Source organism: Pseudophryne corroboree, unplaced genomic scaffold (assembly GCF_028390025.1).
Source record: "Pseudophryne corroboree isolate aPseCor3 unplaced genomic scaffold, aPseCor3.hap2 scaffold_1452, whole genome shotgun sequence".
Classification (NCBI taxonomy): domain Eukaryota; kingdom Metazoa; phylum Chordata; class Amphibia; order Anura; family Myobatrachidae; genus Pseudophryne; species Pseudophryne corroboree.
Genome location: NW_026968081.1, coordinates 90,040 through 113,550, shown reverse-complemented (window position 1 = coordinate 113,550; position 23,511 = coordinate 90,040). Strand labels below are relative to the sequence as shown.

Here is a 23,511-nt window from a genome sequence, read left to right as displayed (position 1 = left end):
CAAATGCAACAACTAGTACAAGCATTCCTGGGGGAAGGTCTGCAGAAGATGGATTTGCATACAGTGATGTCATCCAAGCAGTGGGCCAAAGTTGGCTGGAACCCTCATCTGCATATGAAAAGAGAAAAGGGGTATGCAGAACATGGCGGCCTTTTGCGGCGCTTGGATGACCCTTAGTTCGCATTAAACACCCCCACCCTCCTTCGGTGTGGGGCTCATGTTGGCAATGCCCCAGCCCCTGAAGCATTCAAGCTAATTTCTTGCAGCAGCTTGGCACTGTAACAGCTCCAGAGCTGCTCTGTAAGGCAAGTAAAAGGGTGTGGGCCCTGCAGCACTACCTGTAGTTTGCATTGTGCATTGGAAGGCACAACGTAAGCAGACAGGAGGAGGTCAGGATAGCGCACAAGGGTATAGAAGGGAAGGGCTCAAAAAAAAAGAAGTGGAAACAGGCAGCAAACTAGGCTGGAGAGAGACCTGAGACAAAGAGATCTGAATTATATGAAAGCCGACCAGTGGAAACACAAATTATGCAGTCAAGTTTCCCACATTTGGGGAAATCACAGGGGCAGCACACCCAGAGTGCAATGGGTGAGCCTTGCCCTAGGAGAAGCACCTTCATGATCATAGTATCTCACCTGGCAGATAAGTAGGAGTTGGGCTAGAGCTGGGGAGGGTCGCTGCTCAAGCACCCCCCTGTCAAGTGAAGGAGATCCAACTGAGGCAGCACAAGGTAACTCTCGAAAGAGGAACAAGGCTAGAGGAAGATCTGAGACAAAGAAATCTGACTTTTACCAGAGGTGACCAGAGGAAAGCACAAACACAGTCCCCCACTATCACAAATAATGCAGTCGAGTTTCCCACATTTGGGGAAATCACAGGGGTCAGCATACCCAGAATGCAATGAATGAACCTCACCCTGGGAGAACAATCTTCATGACCATGGTATCTCCTATGCAAAATAAGTATGATTTGGGATAGGGCTGGGGAGGGCCGCTGCTCAGGCATATCTCTGTCAAGTAAAGGAGATTCAACTGAGGCAGCACAAGGGAACTCTCATCTGGGGACAACAACTGCAGGTACAAGACAGCTTTTCCTTGCCAATATCTCTCTTTTGCAAAGAGCTACGCATTGGAAAATTCAGGGCTATACCGTGTAGATGAAGCACTAACAGGAGGCTTTAAAATTTTAATTCTAGTGTCCTTCGTTTGGGAGAAAAATGCAAAGGTACAAGACAGCTTTTCCTTGCCAATATCTCTCTTTTGCAAAGAGCTACGCATTGGAAAATTCAGGGCTATGTCGTGTAGATGAAGCCCTAACAGAAGGCTTTAAAATTTTCATTCTAGTGTCCTTCGATTGGGAGAAAAATGCAAAGGTACAAGACAGCTTTTCCTTGCCAATATCTCTCTTTTGCAAAGAGCTACGCATTGGAAAATTCAGGGCTATGCCGTGTAGATGAAGCCCTAACAGGAGGCTTTAAAATTTTCTTTCTAGTGTCCTTCGTTTGGGAGAAAAATGCAAAGGTACAAGACAGCTTTTCCTTGCCAATATCTCTCTTTTGCAAAGAGCTGCGCATTGGAAAATTCAGGGTTATGCCGTGTAGATGATAGCCTAACAGGAGGCTTTAAAATTTTCTTTCTAGTGTCCTTCGTTTGGGAGAAAAATGTAAAGGTACAAGACAGCTTTTCCTTGCCAATATCTCTCTTTTGCAAAGAGCTGCGCATTGGAAAATTCAGGGCTATGCCGTGTAGATGATGGCCTAACAGGAGGCTTTAAAATTTTCTTTCTAGTGTCCTTCGTTTGGGAGAAAAATGCAAAGGTACAAGACAGCTTTTCCTTGCCAATATCTCTCTTTTGCAAAGAGCTGCGCATTGGAAAATTCAGGGCTATGCCGTGTATATGATGGCCTAACAGGAGGCTTTAAAATTTTCTTTCTAGTGTCCTTCGTTTGGGAGAAAAATGCAAAGGTACAAGACAGCTTTTCCTTGCCAATATCTCTCTTTTGCAAAGAGCTGCGCATTGGAAAATTCAGGGTTATGCCGTGTAGATGATAGCCTAACAGGAGGCTTTAAAAATTTCTTTCTAGTGTCCTTCGTTTGGGAGAAAAATGCAAAGGTACAAGACAGCTTTTCCTTGCCAATATCTCTCTTTTGCAAAGAGCTGCGCATTGGAAAATTCAGGGCTATGCCGTGTAGATGATGGCCTAACAGGAGGCTTTAAAATTTTCTTTCTAGTGTCCTTCGTTTGGGAGAAAAATGCAAAGGTACAAGACAGCTTTTCCTTGCCAATATCTCTCTTTTGCAAAGAGCTGCGCATTGGAAAATTCAGGGTTATGCCGTGTAGATGATAGCCTAACAGGAGGCTTTAAAATTTTCTTTCTAGTGTCCTTCGTTTGGGAGAAAAATGCAAAGGTACAAGACAGCTTTTCCTTGCCAATATCTCTCTTTTGCAAAGAGCTGCGCATTGGAAAATTCAGGGCTATGCCGTGTAGATGATGGCCTAACAGGAGGCTTTAACATTTTCTTTCTAGTGTCCTTCGTTTGGGAGAAAAATGCAAAGGTACAAGACAGCTTTTCCTTGCCAATATCTCTCTTTTGCAAAGAGCTACGCATTGGAAAATTCAGGGCTATACCGTGTAGATGAAGCACTAACAGGAGGCTTTAAAATTTTCATTCTAGTGTCCTTCGTTTGGGAGAAAAATGCAAAGGTACAAGACAGCTTTTCCTTGCCAATATCTCTCTTTTGCAAAGAGCTACGCATTGGAAAATTCAGGGCTATACCGTGTAGATGAAGCACTAACAGGAGGCTTTAAAATTTTCATTCTAGTGTCCTTCGTTTGGGAGAAAAATGCAAAGGTACAAGACAGCTTTTCCTTGCCAATATCTCTCTTTTGCAAAGAGCTACGCATTGGAAAATTCAGGGCTATGCCGTGTAGATGATGGCCTAACAGGAGGCTTTAACATTTTCTTTCTAGTGTCCTTCGTTTGGGAGAAAAATGCAAAGGTACAAGACAGCTTTTCCTTGCCAATATCTCTCTTTTGCAAAGAGCTACGCATTGGAAAATTCAGGGCTATACCGTGTAGATGAAGCACTAACAGGAGGCTTTAAAATTTTCATTCTAGTGTCCTTCGTTTGGGAGAAAAATGCAAAGGTACAAGACAGCTTTTCCTTGCCAATATCTCTCTTTTGCAAAGAGCTACGCATTGGAAAATTCAGGGCTATACCGTGTAGATGAAGCACTAACAGGAGGCTTTAAAATTTTCATTCTAGTGTCCTTCGTTTGGGAGAAAAATGCAAAGGTACAAGACAGCTTTTCCTTGCCAATATCTCTCTTTTGCAAAGAGCTACGCATTGGAAAATTCAGGGCTATGCCGTGTAGATGATGGCCTAACAGGAGGCTTTAAAATTTTCTTTCTAGTGTCCTTCGTTTGGGAGAAAAATGCAAAGGTACAAGACAGCTTTTCCTTGCCAATATCTCTCTTTTGCAAAGAGCTAAGCATTGGAAAATTCAGGGCTATACCGTGTAGATGAAGCACTAACAGGAGGCTTTACATTTTTCTTTCTAGTGTCCTTCGTTTGGGAGAAAAATGTAAAGGTACAAGACAGCTTTTCCTTGCCAATATCTCACTTTTGCAAAGAGCTGCGCATTGGAAAATTCAGGGCTATACCGTGTAGATGAAGCACTAACAGGAGGCTTTAAAATTTTCTTTCTAGTGTCCTTCGTTTGGGAGAAAAATGCAAAGGTACAAGACAGCTTTTCCTTGCCAATATCTCTCTTTTGCAAAGAGCTACGCATTGGAAAATTCAGGGCAATGCCGTGTAGATGATGGCCTAACAGGAGGCTTTAAAATTTTCTTTCTAGTGTCCTTCGTTTGGGAGAAAAATGCAAAGGTACAAGACAGCTTTTCCTTGCCAATATCTCTCTTTTGCAAAGAGCTACGCATTGGAAAATTCAGGGCTATGCCGTGTAGATGATAGCCTAACAGGAGGCTTTAAAATTTTCTTTCTAGTGTCCTTCGTTTGGGAGAAAAATGCAAAGGTACAAGACAGCTTTTCCTTGCCAATATCTCTCTTTTGCAAAGAGCTGCGCATTGGAAAATTCAGGGTTATGCCGTGTAGATGATAGCCTAACAGGAGGCTTTAAAATTTTCTTTCTAGTGTCCTTCGTTTGGGAGAAAAATGCAAAGGTACAAGACAGCTTTTCCTTGCCAATATCTCTCTTTTGCAAAGAGCTACGCATTGGAAAATTCAGGGCTATGCCGTGTAGATGATGGCCTAACAGGAGGATTTAAATTTTTCTTTCTAGTGTCCTTCGTTTGGGAGAAAAATGTAAAGGTACAAGACAGCTTTTCCTTGCCAATATCTCACTTTTGCAAAGAGCTGCGCATTGGAAAATTCAGGGCTATGCCGTGTAGATGATGGTCTAACAGGAGGCTTTAAAATTTTCTTTCTAGTGTCCTTCGTTTGGGAGAAAAATGCAAAGGTACAAGACAGCTTTTCCTTGCCAATATCTCTCTTTTGCAAAGAGCTACGCATTGGAAAATTCAGGGCTATTCCGTGTAGATGATGGCCTAACAGGAGGCTTTAAAATTTTCTTTCTAGTGTCCTTCGTTTGGGAGAAAAATGTAAAGGTACAAGACAGCTTTTCCTGGCCAATATCTCACTTTTGCAAAGAGCTGCGCATTGGAAAATTCAGGGCTATGCCGTGTAGATGATGGCCTAACAGGAGGCTTTAAAATTTCCTTTCTAGTGTCCTTCGTTTGGGAGAAAAATGCAAAGGTACAAGACAGCTTTTCCTTGCCAATATCTCTCTTTTGCAAAGAGTTACGCATTGGAAAATTCAGGGCTATGCAGTGTAGATGATGGCCTAACAGGAGGCTTTAAAATTTTCTTTCTAGTGTCCTTCGTTTGGGAGAAAAATGCAAAGGTACAAGACAGCTTTTCCTTGCCAATATCTCTCTTTTGCAAAGAGCTACGCATTGGAAAATTCAGGGCTATACCGTGTAGATGAAGCACTAACAGGAGGCTTTAAAATTTTCATTCTAGTGTCCTTCGTTTGGGAGAAAAATGCAAAGGTACAAGACAGCTTTTCCTTGCCAATATCTCTCTTTTGCAAAGAGCTACGCATTGGAAAATTCAGGGCTATACCGTGTAGATGAAGCACTAACAGGAGGCTTTAAAATTTTCATTCTAGTGTCCTTCGTTTGGGAGAAAAATGCAAAGGTACAAGACAGCTTTTCCTTGCCAATATCTCTCTTTTGCAAAGAGCTACGCATTGGAAAATTCAGGGCTATACCGTGTAGATGAAGCACTAACAGGAGGCTTTAAAATTTTAATTCTAGTGTCCTTCGTTTGGGAGAAAAATGCAAAGGTACAAGACAGCTTTTCCTTGCCAATATCTCTCTTTTGCAAAGAGCTACGCATTGGAAAATTCAGGGCTATGTCGTGTAGATGAAGCCCTAACAGAAGGCTTTAAAATTTTCATTCTAGTGTCCTTCGTTTGGGAGAAAAATGTAAAGGTACAAGACAGCTTTTCCTTGCCAATATCTCACTTTTGCAAAGAGCTGCGCATTGGAAAATTCAGGGCTATACCGTGTAGATGAAGCACTAACAGGAGGCTTTAAAATTTTCATTCTAGTGTCCTTCGTTTGGGAGAAAAATGCAAAGGTACAAGACAGCTTTTCCTTGCCAATATCAATCTTTTGCAAAGAGCTACGCATTGGAAAATTCAGGGCTATACCGTGTAGATGAAGCACTAACAGGAGGCTTTAAAATTTTCATTCTAGTGTCCTTCGTTTGGGAGAAAAATGCAAAGGTACAAGACAGCTTTTCCTTGCCAATATCTCTCTTTTGCAAAGAGCTACGCATTGGAAAATTCAGGGCTATACCGTGTAGATGAAGCACTAACAGGAGGCTTTAAAATTTTCATTCTAGTGTCCTTCGTTTGGGAGAAAAATGCAAAGGTACAAGACAGCTTTTCCTTGCCAATATCTCTCTTTTGCAAAGAGCTACGCATTGGAAAATTCAGGGCTATACCGTGTAGATGAAGCACTAACAGGAGGCTTTAAAATTTTAATTCTAGTGTCCTTCGTTTGGGAGAAAAATGCAAAGGTACAAGACAGCTTTTCCTTGCCAATATCTCTCTTTTGCAAAGAGCTACGCATTGGAAAATTCAGGGCTATGTCGTGTAGATGAAGCCCTAACAGAAGGCTTTAAAATTTTCATTCTAGTGTCCTTCGTTTGGGAGAAAAATGTAAAGGTACAAGACAGCTTTTCCTTGCCAATATCTCACTTTTGCAAAGAGCTGCGCATTGGAAAATTCAGGGCTATACCGTGTAGATGAAGCACTAACAGGAGGCTTTAAAATTTTCATTCTAGTGTCCTTCGTTTGGGAGAAAAATGCAAAGGTACAAGACAGCTTTTCCTTGCCAATATCAATCTTTTGCAAAGAGCTACGCATTGGAAAATTCAGGGCTATACCGTGTAGATGAAGCACTAACAGGAGGCTTTAAAATTTTCATTCTAGTGTCCTTCGTTTGGGAGAAAAATGCAAAGGTACAAGACAGCTTTTCCTTGCCAATATCTCTCTTTTGCAAAGAGCTACGCATTGGAAAATTCAGGGCTATGCCGTGTAGATGATGGCCTAACAGGAGGCTTTACATTTTTCTTTCTAGTGTCCTTCGTTTGGGAGAAAAATGTAAAGGTACAAGACAGCTTTTCCTTGCCAATATCTCACTTTTGCAAAGAGCTGCGCATTGGAAAATTCAGGGCTATACCGTGTAGATGAAGCACTAACAGGAGGCTTTCAAATTTTCTTTCTAGTGTCCTTCGTTTGGGAGAAAAATGCAAAGGTACAAGACAGCTTTTCCTTGCCAATATCTCTCTTTTGCAAAGAGCTACGCATTGGAAAATTCAGGGCTATGCCGTGTAGATGATGGCCTAACAGGAGGCTTTAAAATTTTCTTTCTAGTGTCCTTCGTTTGGGAGAAAAATGCAAAGGTACAAGACAGCTTTTCCTTGCCAATATCTCTCTTTTGCAAAGAGCTACGCATTGGAAAATTCAGGGCTATACCGTGTAGATGAAGCACTAACAGGAGGCTTTAAAATTTTCATTCTAGTGTCCTTCGTTTGGGAGAAAAATGTAAAGGTACAAGACAGCTTTTCCTTGCCAATATCTCACTTTTGCAAAGAGCTGCGCATTGGAAAATTCAGGGCTATGCCGTGTAGATGATGGCCTAACAGGAGGCTTTAAAATTTTCTTTCTAGTGTCCTTCGTTTGGGAGAAAAATGCAAAGGTACAAGACAGCTTTTCCTTGCCAATATCTCTCTTTTGCAAAGAGCTACGCATTGGAAAATTCAGGGCTATGCCGTGTAGATGATAGCCTAACAGGAGGCTTTAAAATTTTCTTTCTAGTGTCCTTCGTTTGGGAGAAAAATGCAAAGGTACAAGACAGCTTTTCCTTGCCAATATCTCTCTTTTGCAAAGAGCTGCGCATTGGAAAATTCAGGGTTATGCCGTGTAGATGATAGCCTAACAGGAGGCTTTAAAATTTTCTTTCTAGTGTCCTTCGTTTGGGAGAAAAATGCAAAGGTACAAGACAGCTTTTCCTTGCCAATATCTCTCTTTTGCAAAGAGCTACGCATTGGAAAATTCAGGGCTATGCCGTGTAGATGATGGCCTAACAGGAGGCTTTAAATTTTTCTTTCTAGTGTCCTTCGTTTGGGAGAAAAATGTAAAGGTACAAGACAGCTTTTCCTTGCCAATATCTCACTTTTGCAAAGAGCTGCGCATTGGAAAATTCAGGGCTATGCCGTGTAGATGATGGTCTAACAGGAGGCTTTAAAATTTTCTTTCTAGTGTCCTTCGTTTGGGAGAAAAATGCAAAGGTACAAGACAGCTTTTCCTTGCCAATATCTCTCTTTTGCAAAGAGCTACGCATTGGAAAATTCAGGGCTATGCCGTGTAGATGATGGCCTAACAGGAGGCTTTAAAATTTTCTTTCTAGTGTCCTTCGTTTGGGAGAAAAATGTAAAGGTACAAGACAGCTTTTCCTGGCGAATATCTCACTTTTGCAAAGAGCTGCGCATTGGAAAATTCAGGGCTATGCCGTGTAGATGATGGCCTAACAGGAGGCTTTAAAATTTTCTTTCTAGTGTCCTTCGTTTGGGAGAAAAATGCAAAGGTACAAGACAGCTTTTCCTTGCCAATATCTCTCTTTTGCAAAGAGTTACGCATTGGAAAATTCAGGGCTATGCAGTGTAGATGATGGCCTAACAGGAGGCTTTAAATTTTTCTTTCTAGTGTCCTTCGTTTGGGAGAAAAATTTAAAGGTACAAGACAGCTTTTCCTTGCCAATATCTCTCTTTTGCAAAGAGTTACGCATTGGAAAATTCAGGGCTATGCCGTGTAGATGATGGCCTAACAGGAGGCTTTAAAATTTTCTTTCTAGTGTCCTTCGTTTGGGAGAAAAATGCAAAGGTACAAGACAGCTTTTCCTTGCCAATATCTCTCTTTTGCAAAGAGCTACGCATTGGAAAATTCAGGGCTATACCGTGTAGATGAAGCACTAACAGGAGGCTTTAAAATTTTCATTCTAGTGTCCTTCGTTTGGGAGAAAAATGCAAAGGTACAAGACAGCTTTTCCTAGCCAATATCTCTCTTTTGCAAAGAGCTACGCATTGGAAAATTCAGGGCTATGCCGTGTAGATGATGGCCTAACAGGAGGCTTTAAAATTTTCTTTCTAGTGTCCTTCGTTTGGGAGAAAAATGCAAAGGTACAAGACAGCTTTTCCTTGCCAATATCTCTCTTTTGCAAAGAGCTACGCATTGGAAAATTCAGGGCTATGCCGTGTAGATGATGGCCTAACAGGAGGCTTTAAAAATTTCTTTCTAGTGTCCTTCGTTTGGGAGAAAAATGCAAAGGTACAAGACAGCTTTTCCTTGCCAATATCTCTCTTTTGCAAAGAGCTGCGCATTGGAAAATTCAGGGCTATGCCGTGTAGATGATGGCCTAACAGGAGGCTTTAAAATTTTCTTTCTAGTGTCCTTCGTTTGGGAGAAAAATGCAAAGGTACAAGACAGCTTTTCCTTGCCAGTATCTCTCTTTTGCAAAGAGCTACGCATTGGAAAATTCAGGGCTATGCCGTGTAGATGAAGCACTAACAGGAGGCTTTAAAATTTTCATTCTAGTGTCCTTAGTTTGGGAGAAAAATGTAAAGGTACAAGACAGCTTTTCCTTGCCAATTTCTCACTTTTGCAAAGAGCTGCGCATTGGAAAATTCAGGGCTATGCCGTGTAGATGAAGCACTAACAGGAGGCTTTAAAATTTTCTTTCTAGTGTCCTTCATTTGGGAGAAAAATGCAAAGGTACAAGACAGCTTTTCCTTGCCAATATCTCTCTTTTGCAAAGAGCTACGCATTGGAAAATTCAGGGCTATGCCGTGTAGATGATGGCCTAACAGGAGGCTTTAAAATTTTCTTTCTAGTGTCCTTCGTTTGGGAGAAAAATGCAAAGGTACAAGACAGCTTTTCCTTGCCAATATCTCTCTTTTGCAAAGAGCTGCGCATTGGAAAATTCAGGGCTATGCCGTGTAGATGATGGCCTAACAGGAGGCTTTAAAATTTTCTTTCTAGTGTCCTTCGTTTGGGAGAAAAATGCAAAGGTACAAGACAGCTTTTCCTTGCCAATATCTCTCTTTTGCAAAGAGCTACGCATTGGAAAATTCAGGGCTATGCCGTGTAGATGATGGCCTAACAGGAGGCTTTAAAATTTTCTTTCTAGTGTCCTTCGTTTAGGAGAAAAATGCAAAGGTACAAGACAGCTTTTCCTTGCCAATATCTCACTTTTGCAAAGAGCTGCGCATTGGAAAATTCAGAGTTATGCCGTGTAGATGATAGCCTAACAGGAGGCTTTAAAAATTTCTTTCTAGTGTCCTTCGTTTGGGAGAAAAATGCAAAGGTACAAGACAGCTTTTCCTTGCCAATATCTCTCTTTTGCAAAGAGCTGCGCATTGGAAAATTCAGGGCTATGCCGTGTAGATGATGGTCTAACAGGAGGCTTTAAAATTTTCTTTCTAGTGTCCTTCGTTTGGGAGAAAAATGCAAAGGTACAAGACAGCTTTTCCTTGCCAATATCTCTCTTTTGCAAAGAGCTACGCATTGGAAAATTCAGGGCTATTCCGTGTAGATGATGGCCTAACAGGAGGCTTTAAAATTTTCTTTCTAGTGTCCTTCGTTTGGGAGAAAAATGTAAAGGTACAAGACAGCTTTTCCTTGCCAATATCTCACTTTTGCAAAGAGCTGCGCATTGGAAAATTCAGGGCTATGCCGTGTAGATGATGGCCTAACAGGAGGCTTTAAAATTTTCTTTCTAGTGTCCTTCGTTTGGGAGAAAAATGCAAAGGTACAAGACAGCTTTTCCTTGCCAATATCTCTCTTTTGCAAAGAGTTACGCATTGGAAAATTCAGGGCTATGCAGTGTAGATGATGGCCTAACAGGAGGCTTTAAAATTTTCTTTCTAGTGTCCTTCGTTTGGGAGAAAAATGCAAAGGTACAAGACAGCTTTTCCTTGCCAATATCTCTCTTTTGCAAAGAGCTACGCATTGGAAAATTCAGGGCTATACCGTGTAGATGAAGCACTAACAGGAGGCTTTAAAATTTTCATTCTAGTGTCCTTCGTTTGGGAGAAAAATGCAAAGGTACAAGACAGCTTTTCCTTGCCAATATCTCTCTTTTGCAAAGAGCTACGCATTGGAAAATTCAGGGCTATACCGTGTAGATGAAGCACTAACAGGAGGCTTTAAAATTTTAATTCTAGTGTCCTTCGTTTGGGAGAAAAATGCAAAGGTACAAGACAGCTTTTCCTTGCCAATATCTCTCTTTTGCAAAGAGCTACGCATTGGAAAATTCAGGGCTATGTCGTGTAGATGAAGCCCTAACAGAAGGCTTTAAAATTTTCATTCTAGTGTCCTTCGTTTGGGAGAAAAATGTAAAGGTACAAGACAGCTTTTCCTTGCCAATATCTCACTTTTGCAAAGAGCTGCGCATTGGAAAATTCAGGGCTATACCGTGTAGATGAAGCACTAACAGGAGGCTTTAAAATTTTCATTCTAGTGTCCTTCGTTTGGGAGAAAAATGCAAAGGTACAAGACAGCTTTTCCTTGCCAATATCAATCTTTTGCAAAGAGCTACGCATTGGAAAATTCAGGGCTATACCGTGTAGATGAAGCACTAACAGGAGGCTTTAAAATTTTCATTCTAGTGTCCTTCGTTTGGGAGAAAAATGCAAAGGTACAAGACAGCTTTTCCTTGCCAATATCTCTCTTTTGCAAAGAGCTACGCATTGGAAAATTCAGGGCTATACCGTGTAGATGAAGCACTAACAGGAGGCTTTAAAATTTTCATTCTAGTGTCCTTCGTTTGGGAGAAAAATGCAAAGGTACAAGACAGCTTTTCCTTGCCAATATCTCTCTTTTGCAAAGAGCTACGCATTGGAAAATTCAGGGCTATACCGTGTAGATGAAGCACTAACAGGAGGCTTTAAAATTTTAATTCTAGTGTCCTTCGTTTGGGAGAAAAATGCAAAGGTACAAGACAGCTTTTCCTTGCCAATATCTCTCTTTTGCAAAGAGCTACGCATTGGAAAATTCAGGGCTATGTCGTGTAGATGAAGCCCTAACAGAAGGCTTTAAAATTTTCATTCTAGTGTCCTTCGTTTGGGAGAAAAATGTAAAGGTACAAGACAGCTTTTCCTTGCCAATATCTCACTTTTGCAAAGAGCTGCGCATTGGAAAATTCAGGGCTATACCGTGTAGATGAAGCACTAACAGGAGGCTTTAAAATTTTCATTCTAGTGTCCTTCGTTTGGGAGAAAAATGCAAAGGTACAAGACAGCTTTTCCTTGCCAATATCAATCTTTTGCAAAGAGCTACGCATTGGAAAATTCAGGGCTATACCGTGTAGATGAAGCACTAACAGGAGGCTTTAAAATTTTCATTCTAGTGTCCTTCGTTTGGGAGAAAAATGCAAAGGTACAAGACAGCTTTTCCTTGCCAATATCTCTCTTTTGCAAAGAGCTACGCATTGGAAAATTCAGGGCTATGCCGTGTAGATGATGGCCTAACAGGAGGCTTTACATTTTTCTTTCTAGTGTCCTTCGTTTGGGAGAAAAATGTAAAGGTACAAGACAGCTTTTCCTTGCCAATATCTCACTTTTGCAAAGAGCTGCGCATTGGAAAATTCAGGGCTATACCGTGTAGATGAAGCACTAACAGGAGGCTTTCAAATTTTCTTTCTAGTGTCCTTCGTTTGGGAGAAAAATGCAAAGGTACAAGACAGCTTTTCCTTGCCAATATCTCTCTTTTGCAAAGAGCTACGCATTGGAAAATTCAGGGCTATACCGTGTAGATGAAGCACTAACAGGAGGCTTTAAAATTTTCATTCTAGTGTCCTTCGTTTGGGAGAAAAATGTAAAGGTACAAGACAGCTTTTCCTTGCCAATATCTCACTTTTGCAAAGAGCTGCGCATTGGAAAATTCAGGGCTATGCCGTGTAGATGATGGCCTAACAGGAGGCTTTAAAATTTTCTTTCTAGTGTCCTTCGTTTGGGAGAAAAATGCAAAGGTACAAGACAGCTTTTCCTTGCCAATATCTCTCTTTTGCAAAGAGCTACGCATTGGAAAATTCAGGGCTATGCCGTGTAGATGATAGCCTAACAGGAGGCTTTAAAATTTTCTTTCTAGTGTCCTTCGTTTGGGAGAAAAATGCAAAGGTACAAGACAGCTTTTCCTTGCCAATATCTCTCTTTTGCAAAGAGCTACGCATTGGAAAATTCAGGGCTATGCCGTGTAGATGATGGCCTAACAGGAGGCTTTAAATTTTTCTTTCTAGTGTCCTTCGTTTGGGAGAAAAATGTAAAGGTACAAGACAGCTTTTCCTTGCCAATATCTCACTTTTGCAAAGAGCTGCGCATTGGAAAATTCAGGGCTATGCCGTGTAGATGATGGTCTAACAGGAGGCTTTAAAATTTTCTTTCTAGTGTCCTTCGTTTGGGAGAAAAATGTAAAGGTACAAGACAGCTTTTCCTGGCGAATATCTCACTTTTGCAAAGAGCTGCGCATTGGAAAATTCAGGGCTATGCCGTGTAGATGATGGCCTAACAGGAGGCTTTAAAATTTTCTTTCTAGTGTCCTTCGTTTGGGAGAAAAATGCAAAGGTACAAGACAGCTTTTCCTTGCCAATATCTCTCTTTTGCAAAGAGTTACGCATTGGAAAATTCAGGGCTATGCAGTGTAGATGATGGCCTAACAGGAGGCTTTAAATTTTTCTTTCTAGTGTCCTTCGTTTGGGAGAAAAATTTAAAGGTACAAGACAGCTTTTCCTTGCCAATATCTCACTTTTGCAAAGAGCTGCGCATTGGAAAATTCAGGGCTATGCCGTGTAGATGATGGCCTAACAGGAGGCTTTAAAATTTTCTTTCTAGTGTCCTTCGTTTGGGAGAAAAATGCAAAGGTACAAGACAGCTTTTCCTTGCCAATATCTCTCTTTTGCAAAGAGCTACGCATTGGAAAATTCAGGGCTATACCGTGTAGATGAAGCACTAACAGGAGGCTTTAAAATTTTCATTCTAGTGTCCTTCTTTTGGGAGAAAAATGCAAAGGTACAAGACAGCTTTTCCTAGCCAATATCTCTCTTTTGCAAAGAGCTACGCATTGGAAAATTCAGGGCTATGCCGTGTAGATGATGGCCTAACAGGAGGCTTTAAAATTTTCTTTCTAGTGTCCTTCGTTTGGGAGAAAAATGCAAAGGTACAAGACAGCTTTTCCTTGCCAATATCTCTCTTTTGCAAAGAGCTACGCATTGGAAAATTCAGGGCTATGCCGTGTAGATGATGGCCTAACAGGAGGCTTTAAAAATTTCTTTCTAGTGTCCTTCGTTTGGGAGAAAAATGCAAAGGTACAAGACAGCTTTTCCTTGCCAATATCTCTCTTTTGCAAAGAGCTGCGCATTGGAAAATTCAGGGCTATGCCGTGTAGATGATGGTCTAACAGGAGGCTTTAAAATTTTCTTTCTAGTGTCCTTCGTTTGGGAGAAAAATGCAAAGGTACAAGACAGCTTTTCCTTGCCAATATCTCTCTTTTGCAAAGAGCTACGCATTGGAAAATTCAGGGCTATGCCGTGTAGATGATGGCCTAACAGGAGGCTTTAAAATTTTCTTTCTAGTGTCCTTCGTTTAGGAGAAAAATGCAAAGGTACAAGACAGCTTTTCCTTGCCAATATCTCACTTTTGCAAAGAGCTGCGCATTGGAAAATTCAGAGTTATGCCGTGTAGATGATAGCCTAACAGGAGGCTTTAAAAATTTCTTTCTAGTGTCCTTCGTTTGGGAGAAAAATGCAAAGGTACAAGACAGCTTTTCCTTGCCAATATCTCTCTTTTGCAAAGAGCTGCGCATTGGAAAATTCAGGGCTATGCCGTGTAGATGATGGTCTAACAGGAGGCTTTAAAATTTTCTTTCTAGTGTCCTTCGTTTGGGAGAAAAATGCAAAGGTACAAGACAGCTTTTCCTTGCCAATATCTCTCTTTTGCAAAGAGCTACGCATTGGAAAATTCAGGGCTATTCCGTGTAGATGATGGCCTAACAGGAGGCTTTAAAATTTTCTTTCTAGTGTCCTTCGTTTGGGAGAAAAATGTAAAGGTACAAGACAGCTTTTCCTGGCCAATATCTCACTTTTGCAAAGAGCTGCGCATTGGAAAATTCAGGGCTATGCCGTGTAGATGATGGCCTAACAGGAGGCTTTAAAATTTTCTTTCTAGTGTCCTTCGTTTGGGAGAAAAATGCAAAGGTACAAGACAGCTTTTCCTTGCCAATATCTCTCTTTTGCAAAGAGTTACGCATTGGAAAATTCAGGGCTATGCAGTGTAGATGATGGCCTAACAGGAGGCTTTAAAATTTTCTTTCTAGTGTCCTTCGTTTGGGAGAAAAATGCAAAGGTACAAGACAGCTTTTCCTTGCCAATATCTCTCTTTTGCAAAGAGCTACGCATTGGAAAATTCAGGGCTATACCGTGTAGATGAAGCACTAACAGGAGGCTTTAAAATTTTCATTCTAGTGTCCTTCGTTTGGGAGAAAAATGCAAAGGTACAAGACAGCTTTTCCTTGCCAATATCTCTCTTTTGCAAAGAGCTACGCATTGGAAAATTCAGGGCTATACCGTGTAGATGAAGCACTAACAGGAGGCTTTAAAATTTTCATTCTAGTGTCCTTCGTTTGGGAGAAAAATGCAAAGGTACAAGACAGCTTTTCCTTGCCAATATCTCTCTTTTGCAAAGAGCTACGCATTGGAAAATTCAGGGCTATGCCGTGTAGATGATGGCCTAACAGGAGGCTTTAAAATTTTCTTTCTAGTGTCCTTCGTTTGGGAGAAAAATGCAAAGGTACAAGACAGCTTTTCCTTGCCAATATCTCTCTTTTGCAAAGAGCTACGCATTGGAAAATTCAGGGCTATGCCGTGTAGATGATGGCCTAACAGGAGGCTTTAAAAATTTCTTTCTAGTGTCCTTCGTTTGGGAGAAAAATGCAAAGGTACAAGACAGCTTTTCCTTGCCAATATCTCTCTTTTGCAAAGAGCTGCGCATTGGAAAATTCAGGGCTATGCCGTGTAGATGATGGTCTAACAGGAGGCTTTAAAATTTTCTTTCTAGTGTCCTTCGTTTGGGAGAAAAATGCAAAGGTACAAGACAGCTTTTCCTTGCCAATATCTCTCTTTTGCAAAGAGCTACGCATTGGAAAATTCAGGGCTATGCCGTGTAGATGATGGCCTAACAGGAGGCTTTAAAATTTTCTTTCTAGTGTCCTTCGTTTAGGAGAAAAATGCAAAGGTACAAGACAGCTTTTCCTTGCCAATATCTCACTTTTGCAAAGAGCTGCGCATTGGAAAATTCAGAGTTATGCCGTGTAGATGATAGCCTAACAGGAGGCTTTAAAAATTTCTTTCTAGTGTCCTTCGTTTGGGAGAAAAATGCAAAGGTACAAGACAGCTTTTCCTTGCCAATATCTCTCTTTTGCAAAGAGCTGCGCATTGGAAAATTCAGGGCTATGCCGTGTAGATGATGGTCTAACAGGAGGCTTTAAAATTTTCTTTCTAGTGTCCTTCGTTTGGGAGAAAAATGCAAAGGTACAAGACAGCTTTTCCTTGCCAATATCTCTCTTTTGCAAAGAGCTACGCATTGGAAAATTCAGGGCTATTCCGTGTAGATGATGGCCTAACAGGAGGCTTTAAAATTTTCTTTCTAGTGTCCTTCGTTTGGGAGAAAAATGTAAAGGTACAAGACAGCTTTTCCTGGCCAATATCTCACTTTTGCAAAGAGCTGCGCATTGGAAAATTCAGGGCTATGCCGTGTAGATGATGGCCTAACAGGAGGCTTTAAAATTTTCTTTCTAGTGTCCTTCGTTTGGGAGAAAAATGCAAAGGTACAAGACAGCTTTTCCTTGCCAATATCTCTCTTTTGCAAAGAGTTACGCATTGGAAAATTCAGGGCTATGCAGTGTAGATGATGGCCTAACAGGAGGCTTTAAAATTTTCTTTCTAGTGTCCTTCGTTTGGGAGAAAAATGCAAAGGTACAAGACAGCTTTTCCTTGCCAATATCTCTCTTTTGCAAAGAGCTACGCATTGGAAAATTCAGGGCTATACCGTGTAGATGAAGCACTAACAGGAGGCTTTAAAATTTTCATTCTAGTGTCCTTCGTTTGGGAGAAAAATGCAAAGGTACAAGACAGCTTTTCCTTGCCAATATCTCTCTTTTGCAAAGAGCTACGCATTGGAAAATTCAGGGCTATACCGTGTAGATGAAGCACTAACAGGAGGCTTTAAAATTTTCATTCTAGTGTCCTTCGTTTGGGAGAAAAATGCAAAGGTACAAGACAGCTTTTCCTTGCCAATATCTCTCTTTTGCAAAGAGCTACGCATTGGAAAATTCAGGGCTATACCGTGTAGATGAAGCACTAACAGGAGGCTTTAAAATTTTAATTCTAGTGTCCTTCGTTTGGGAGAAAAATGCAAAGGTACAAGACAGCTTTTCCTTGCCAATATCTCTCTTTTGCAAAGAGCTACGCATTGGAAAATTCAGGGCTATGTCGTGTAGATGAAGCCCTAACAGAAGGCTTTAAAATTTTCATTCTAGTGTCCTTCGTTTGGGAGAAAAATGTAAAGGTACAAGACAGCTTTTCCTTGCCAATATCTCACTTTTGCAAAGAGCTGCGCATTGGAAAATTCAGGGCTATACCGTGTAGATGAAGCACTAACAGGAGGCTTTAAAATTTTCATTCTAGTGTCCTTCGTTTGGGAGAAAAATGCAAAGGTACAAGACAGCTTTTCCTTGCCAATATCAATCTTTTGCAAAGAGCTACGCATTGGAAAATTCAGGGCTATACCGTGTAGATGAAGCACTAACAGGAGGCTTTAAAATTTTCATTCTAGTGTCCTTCGTTTGGGAGAAAAATGCAAAGGTACAAGACAGCTTTTCCTTGCCAATATCTCTCTTTTGCAAAGAGCTACGCATTGGAAAACTCAGGGCTATACCGTGTAGATGAAGCACTAACAGGAGGCTTTAAAATTTTCATTCTAGTGTCCTTCGTTTGGGAGAAAAATGCAAAGGTACAAGACAGCTTTTCCTTGCCAATATCTCTCTTTTGCAAAGAGCTACGCATTGGAAAATTCAGGGCTATACCGTGTAGATGAAGCACTAACAGGAGGCTTTAAAATTTTAATTCTAGTGTCCTTCGTTTGGGAGAAAAATGCAAAGGTACAAGACAGCTTTTCCTTGCCAATATCTCTCTTTTGCAAAGAGCTACGCATTGGAAAATTCAGGGCTATGTCGTGTAGATGAAGCCCTAACAGAAGGCTTTAAAATTTTCATTCTAGTGTCCTTCGTTTGGGAGAAAAATGTAAAGGTACAAGACAGCTTTTCCTTGCCAATATCTCACTTTTGCAAAGAGCTGCGCATTGGAAAATTCAGGGCTATACCGTGTAGATGAAGCACTAACAGGAGGCTTTAAAATTTTCATTCTAGTGTCCTTCGTTTGGGAGAAAAATGCAAAGGTACAAGACAGCTTTTCCTTGCCAATATCAATCTTTTGCAAAGAGCTACGCATTGGAAAATTCAGGGCTATACCGTGTAGATGAAGCACTAACAGGAGGCTTTAAAATTTTCATTCTAGTGTCCTTCGTTTGGGAGAAAAATGCAAAGGTACAAGACAGCTTTTCCTTGCCAATATCTCTCTTTTGCAAAGAGCTACGCATTGGAAAATTCAGGGCTATGCCGTGTAGATGATGGCCTAACAGGAGGCTTTACATTTTTCTTTCTAGTGTCCTTCGTTTGGGAGAAAAATGTAAAGGTACAAGACAGCTTTTCCTTGCCAATATCTCACTTTTGCAAAGAGCTGCGCATTGGAAAATTCAGGGCTATACCGTGTAGATGAAGCACTAACAGGAGGCTTTCAAATTTTCTTTCTAGTGTCCTTCGTTTGGGAGAAAAATGCAAAGGTACAAGACAGCTTTTCCTTGCCAATATCTCTCTTTTGCAAAGAGCTACGCATTGGAAAATTCAGGGCTATACCGTGTAGATGAAGCACTAACAGGAGGCTTTAAAATTTTCATTCTAGTGTCCTTCGTTTGGGAGAAAAATGTAAAGGTACAAGACAGCTTTTCCTTGCCAATATCTCACTTTTGCAAAGAGCTGCGCATTGGAAAATTCAGGGCTATGCCGTGTAGATGATGGCCTAACAGGAGGCTTTAAAATTTTCTTTCTAGTGTCCTTCGTTTGGGAGAAAAATGCAAAGGTACAAGACAGCTTTTCCTTGCCAATATCTCTCTTTTGCAAAGAGCTACGCATTGGAAAATTCAGGGCTATGCCGTGTAGATGATAGCCTAACAGGAGGCTTTAAAATTTTCTTTCTAGTGTCCTTCGTTTGGGAGAAAAATGCAAAGGTACAAGACAGCTTTTCCTTGCCAATATCTCTCTTTTGCAAAGAGCTGCGCATTGGAAAATTCAGGGTTATGCCGTGTAGATGATAGCCTAACAGGAGGCTTTAAAATTTTCTTTCTAGTGTCCTTCGTTTGGGAGAAAAATGCAAAGGTACAAGACAGCTTTTCCTTGCCAATATCTCTCTTTTGCAAAGAGCTACGCATTGGAAAATTCAGGGCTATGCCGTGTAGATGATGGCCTAACAGGAGGCTTTAAATTTTTCTTTCTAGTGTCCTTCGTTTGGGAGAAAAATGTAAAGGTACAAGACAGCTTTTCCTTGCCAATATCTCACTTTTGCAAAGAGCTGCGCATTGGAAAATTCAGGGCTATGCCGTGTAGATGATGGTCTAACAGGAGGCTTTAAAATTTTCTTTCTAGTGTCCTTCGTTTGGGAGAAAAATGCAAAGGTACAAGACAGCTTTTCCTTGCCAATATCTCTCTTTTGCAAAGAGCTACGCATTGGAAACTTCAGGGCTATGCCGTGTAGATGATGGCCTAACAGGAGGCTTTAAAATTTTCTTTCTAGTGTCCTTCGTTTGGGAGAAAAATGTAAAGGTACAAGACAGCTTTTCCTGGCGAATATCTCACTTTTGCAAAGAGCTGCGCATTGGAAAATTCAGGGCTATGCCGTGTAGATGATGGCCTAACAGGAGGCTTTAAAATTTTCTTTCTAGTGTCCTTCGTTTGGGAGAAAAATGCAAAGGTACAAGACAGCTTTTCCTTGCCAATATCTCTCTTTTGCAAAGAGTTACGCATTGGAAAATTCAGGGCTATGCAGTGTAGATGATGGCCTAACAGGAGGCTTTAAATTTTTCTTTCTAGTGTCCTTCGTTTGGGAGAAAAATTTAAAGGTACAAGACAGCTTTTCCTTGCCAATATCTCACTTTTGCAAAGAGCTGCGCATTGGAAAATTCAGGGCTATGCCGTGTAGATGATGGCCTAACAGGAGGCTTTAAAATTTTCTTTCTAGTGTCCTTCGTTTGGGAGAAAAATGCAAAGGTACAAGACAGCTTTTCCTTGCCAATATCTCTCTTTTGCAAAGAGCTACGCATTGGAAAATTCAGGGCTATACCGTGTAGATGAAGCACTAACAGGAGGCTTTAAAATTTTCATTCTAGTGTCCTTCGTTTGGGAGAAAAATGCAAAGGTACAAGACAGCTTTTCCTAGCCAATATCTCTCTTTTGCAAAGAGCTACGCATTGGAAAATTCAGGGCTATGCCGTGTAGATGATGGCCTAACAGGAGGCTTTAAAATTTTCTTTCTAGTGTCCTTCGTTTGGGAGAAAAATGCAAAGGTACAAGACAGCTTTTCCTTGCCAATATCTCTCTTTTGCAAAGAGCTACGCATTGGAAAATTCAGGGCTATGCCGTGTAGATGATGGCCTAACAGGAGGCTTTAAAAATTTCTTTCTAGTGTCCTTCGTTTGGGAGAAAAATGCAAAGGTACAAGACAGCTTTTCCTTGCCAATATCTCTCTTTTGCAAAGAGCTGCGCATTGGAAAATTCAGGGCTATGCCGTGTAGATGATGGCCTAACAGGAGGCTTTAAAATTTTCTTTCTAGTGTCCTTCGTTTGGGAGAAAAATGCAAAGGTACAAGACAGCTTTTCCTTGCCAGTATCTCTCTTTTGCAAAGAGCTACGCATTGGAAAATTCAGGGCTATGCCGTGTAGATGAAGCACTAACAGGAGGCTTTAAAATTTTCATTCTAGTGTCCTTAGTTTGGGAGAAAAATGTAAAGGTACAAGACAGCTTTTCCTTGCCAATTTCTCACTTTTGCAAAGAGCTGCGCATTGGAAAATTCAGGGCTATGCCGTGTAGATGAAGCACTAACAGGAGGCTTTAAAATTTTCTTTCTAGTGTCCTTCGTTTGGGAGAAAAATGCAAAGGTACAAGACAGCTTTTCCTTGCCAATATCTCTCTTTTGCAAAGAGCTACGCATTGGAAAATTCAGGGCTATGCCGTGTAGATGATGGCCTAACAGGAGGCTTTAAAATTTTCTTTCTAGTGTCCTTCGTTTGGGAGAAAAATGCAAAGGTACAAGACAGCTTTTCCTTGCCAATATCTCTCTTTTGCAAAGAGCTGCGCATTGGAAAATTCAGGGCTATGCCGTGTAGATGATGGCCTAACAGGAGGCTTTAAAATTTTCTTTCTAGTGTCCTTCGTTTGGGAGAAAAATGCAAAGGTACAAGACAGCTTTTCCTTGCCAATATCTCTCTTTTGCAAAGAGCTACGCATTGGAAAATTCAGGGCTATGCCGTGTAGATGATGGCCTAACAGGAGGCTTTAAAATTTTCTTTCTAGTGTCCTTCGTTTAGGAGAAAAATGCAAAGGTACAAGACAGCTTTTCCTTGCCAATATCTCACTTTTGCAAAGAGCTGCGCATTGGAAAATTCAGAGTTATGCCGTGTAGATGATAGCCTAACAGGAGGCTTTAAAAATTTCTTTCTAGTGTCCTTCGTTTGGGAGAAAAATGCAAAGGTACAAGACAGCTTTTCCTTGCCAATATCTCTCTTTTGCAAAGAGCTGCGCATTGGAAAATTCAGGGCTATGCCGTGTAGATGATGGCCTAACAGGAGGCTTTAAAATTTTCTTTCTAGTGTCCTTCGTTTGGGAGAAAAATGCAAAGGTACAAGACAGCTTTTCCTTGCCAATATCTCTCTTTTGCAAAGAGCTACGCATTGGAAAATTCAGGGCTATGCCGTGTAGATGATGGCCTAACAGGAGGCTTTAAAATTTTCTTTCTAGTGTCCTTCGTTTAGGAGAAAAATGCAAAGGTACAAGACAGCTTTTCCTTGCCAATATCTCACTTTTGCAAAGAGCTGCGCATTGGAAAATTCAGAGTTATGCCGTGTAGATGATAGCCTAACAGGAGGCTTTAAAAATTTCTTTCTAGTGTCCTTCGTTTGGGAGAAAAATGCAAAGGTACAAGACAGCTTTTCCTTGCCAATATCTCTCTTTTGCAAAGAGCTACGCATTGGAAAATTCAGGGCTATGCCGTGTAGATGATGGTCTAACAGGAGGCTTTAAAATTTTCTTTCTAGTGTCCTTCGTTTGGGAGAAAAATGCAAAGGTACAAGACAGCTTTTCCTTGCCAATATCTCTCTTTTGCAAAGAGCTACGCATTGGAAAATTCAGGGCTATGCCGTGTAGATGATGGCCTAACAGGAGGCTTTAAAATTTTCTTTCTAGTGTCCTTCGTTTAGGAGAAAAATGCAAAGGTACAAGACAGCTTTTCCTTGCCAATATCTCACTTTTGCAAAGAGCTGCGCATTGGAAAATTCAGAGTTATGCCGTGTAGATGATAGCCTAACAGGAGGCTTTAAAAATTTCTTTCTAGTGTCCTTCGTTTGGGAGAAAAATGCAAATAAACAAGACAGCTTTTCCTTGCCAATATCTCACTTTTGCAAAGAGCTGCGCATTGGAAAATTCAGGGCTATGCCGTGTAGATGATGGTCTAACAGGAGGCTTTAAAATTTTCTTTCTAGTGTCCTTCGTTTGGGAGAAAAATGCAAAGGTACAAGACAGCTTTTCCTTGCCAATATCTCTCTTTTGCAAAGAGCTACGCATTGGAAAATTCAGGGCTATGCCGTGTAGATGATGGCCTAACAGGAGGCTTTAAAATTTTCTTTCTAGTGTCCTTCGTTTGGGAGAAAAATGCAAAGGTACAAGACAGCTTTTCCTTGCCAATATCTCTCTTTTGCAAAGAGCTACGCATTGGAAAATTCAGGGCTATGCCGTGTAGATGATGGTCTAACAGGAGGCTTTAAAATTTTCTTTCTAGTGTCCTTCGTTTGGGAGAAAAATGTAAAGGTACAAGACAGCTTTTCCTGGCGAATATCTCACTTTTGCAAAGAGCTGCGCATTGGAAAATTCAGGGCTATGCCGTGTAGATGATGGCCTAACAGGAGGCTTTAAAATTTTCTTTCTAGTGTCCTTCGTTTGGGAGAAAAATGCAAAGGTACAAGACAGCTTTTCCTTGCCAATATCTCTCTTTTGCAAAGAGTTACGCATTGGAAAATTCAGGGCTATGCAGTGTAGATGATGGCCTAACAGGAGGCTTTAAATTTTTCTTTCTAGTGTCCTTCGTTTGGGAGAAAAATTTAAAGGTACAAGACAGCTTTTCCTTGCCAATATCTCACTTTTGCAAAGAGCTGCGCATTGGAAAATTCAGGGCTATGCCGTGTAGATGATGGCCTAACAGGAGGCTTTAAAATTTTCTTTCTAGTGTCCTTCGTTTGGGAGAAAAATGCAAAGGTACAAGACAGCTTTTCCTTGCCAATATCTCTCTTTTGCAAAGAGCTACGCATTGGAAAATTCAGGGCTATACCGTGTAGATGAAGCACTAACAGGAGGCTTTAAAATTTTCATTCTAGTGTCCTTCGTTTGGGAGAAAAATGCAAAGGTACAAGACAGCTTTTCCTAGCCAATATCTCTCTTTTGCAAAGAGCTACGCATTGGAAAATTCAGGGCTATGCCGTGTAGATGATGG

At 40.9% G+C, this 23,511-nt stretch overlaps 2 non-coding genes across 2 annotated transcripts; both read right to left on the bottom strand.

Moving 5' to 3' along the window:
• Positions 1-487: 487 nt before the first annotated feature.
• LOC134997676 (U1 spliceosomal RNA) lies at positions 488-650 on the bottom strand. Its single transcript, XR_010200074.1, has one exon. It is a non-coding gene; the product is annotated as a U1 spliceosomal RNA (small nuclear RNA).
• Positions 651-802: 152 nt separating this feature from the next.
• On the bottom strand, positions 803-966 carry LOC134997680 (U1 spliceosomal RNA). The gene has a single exon (XR_010200078.1). It is a non-coding gene; the product is annotated as a U1 spliceosomal RNA (small nuclear RNA).
• Positions 967-23,511: the final 22,545 nt, after the last annotated feature.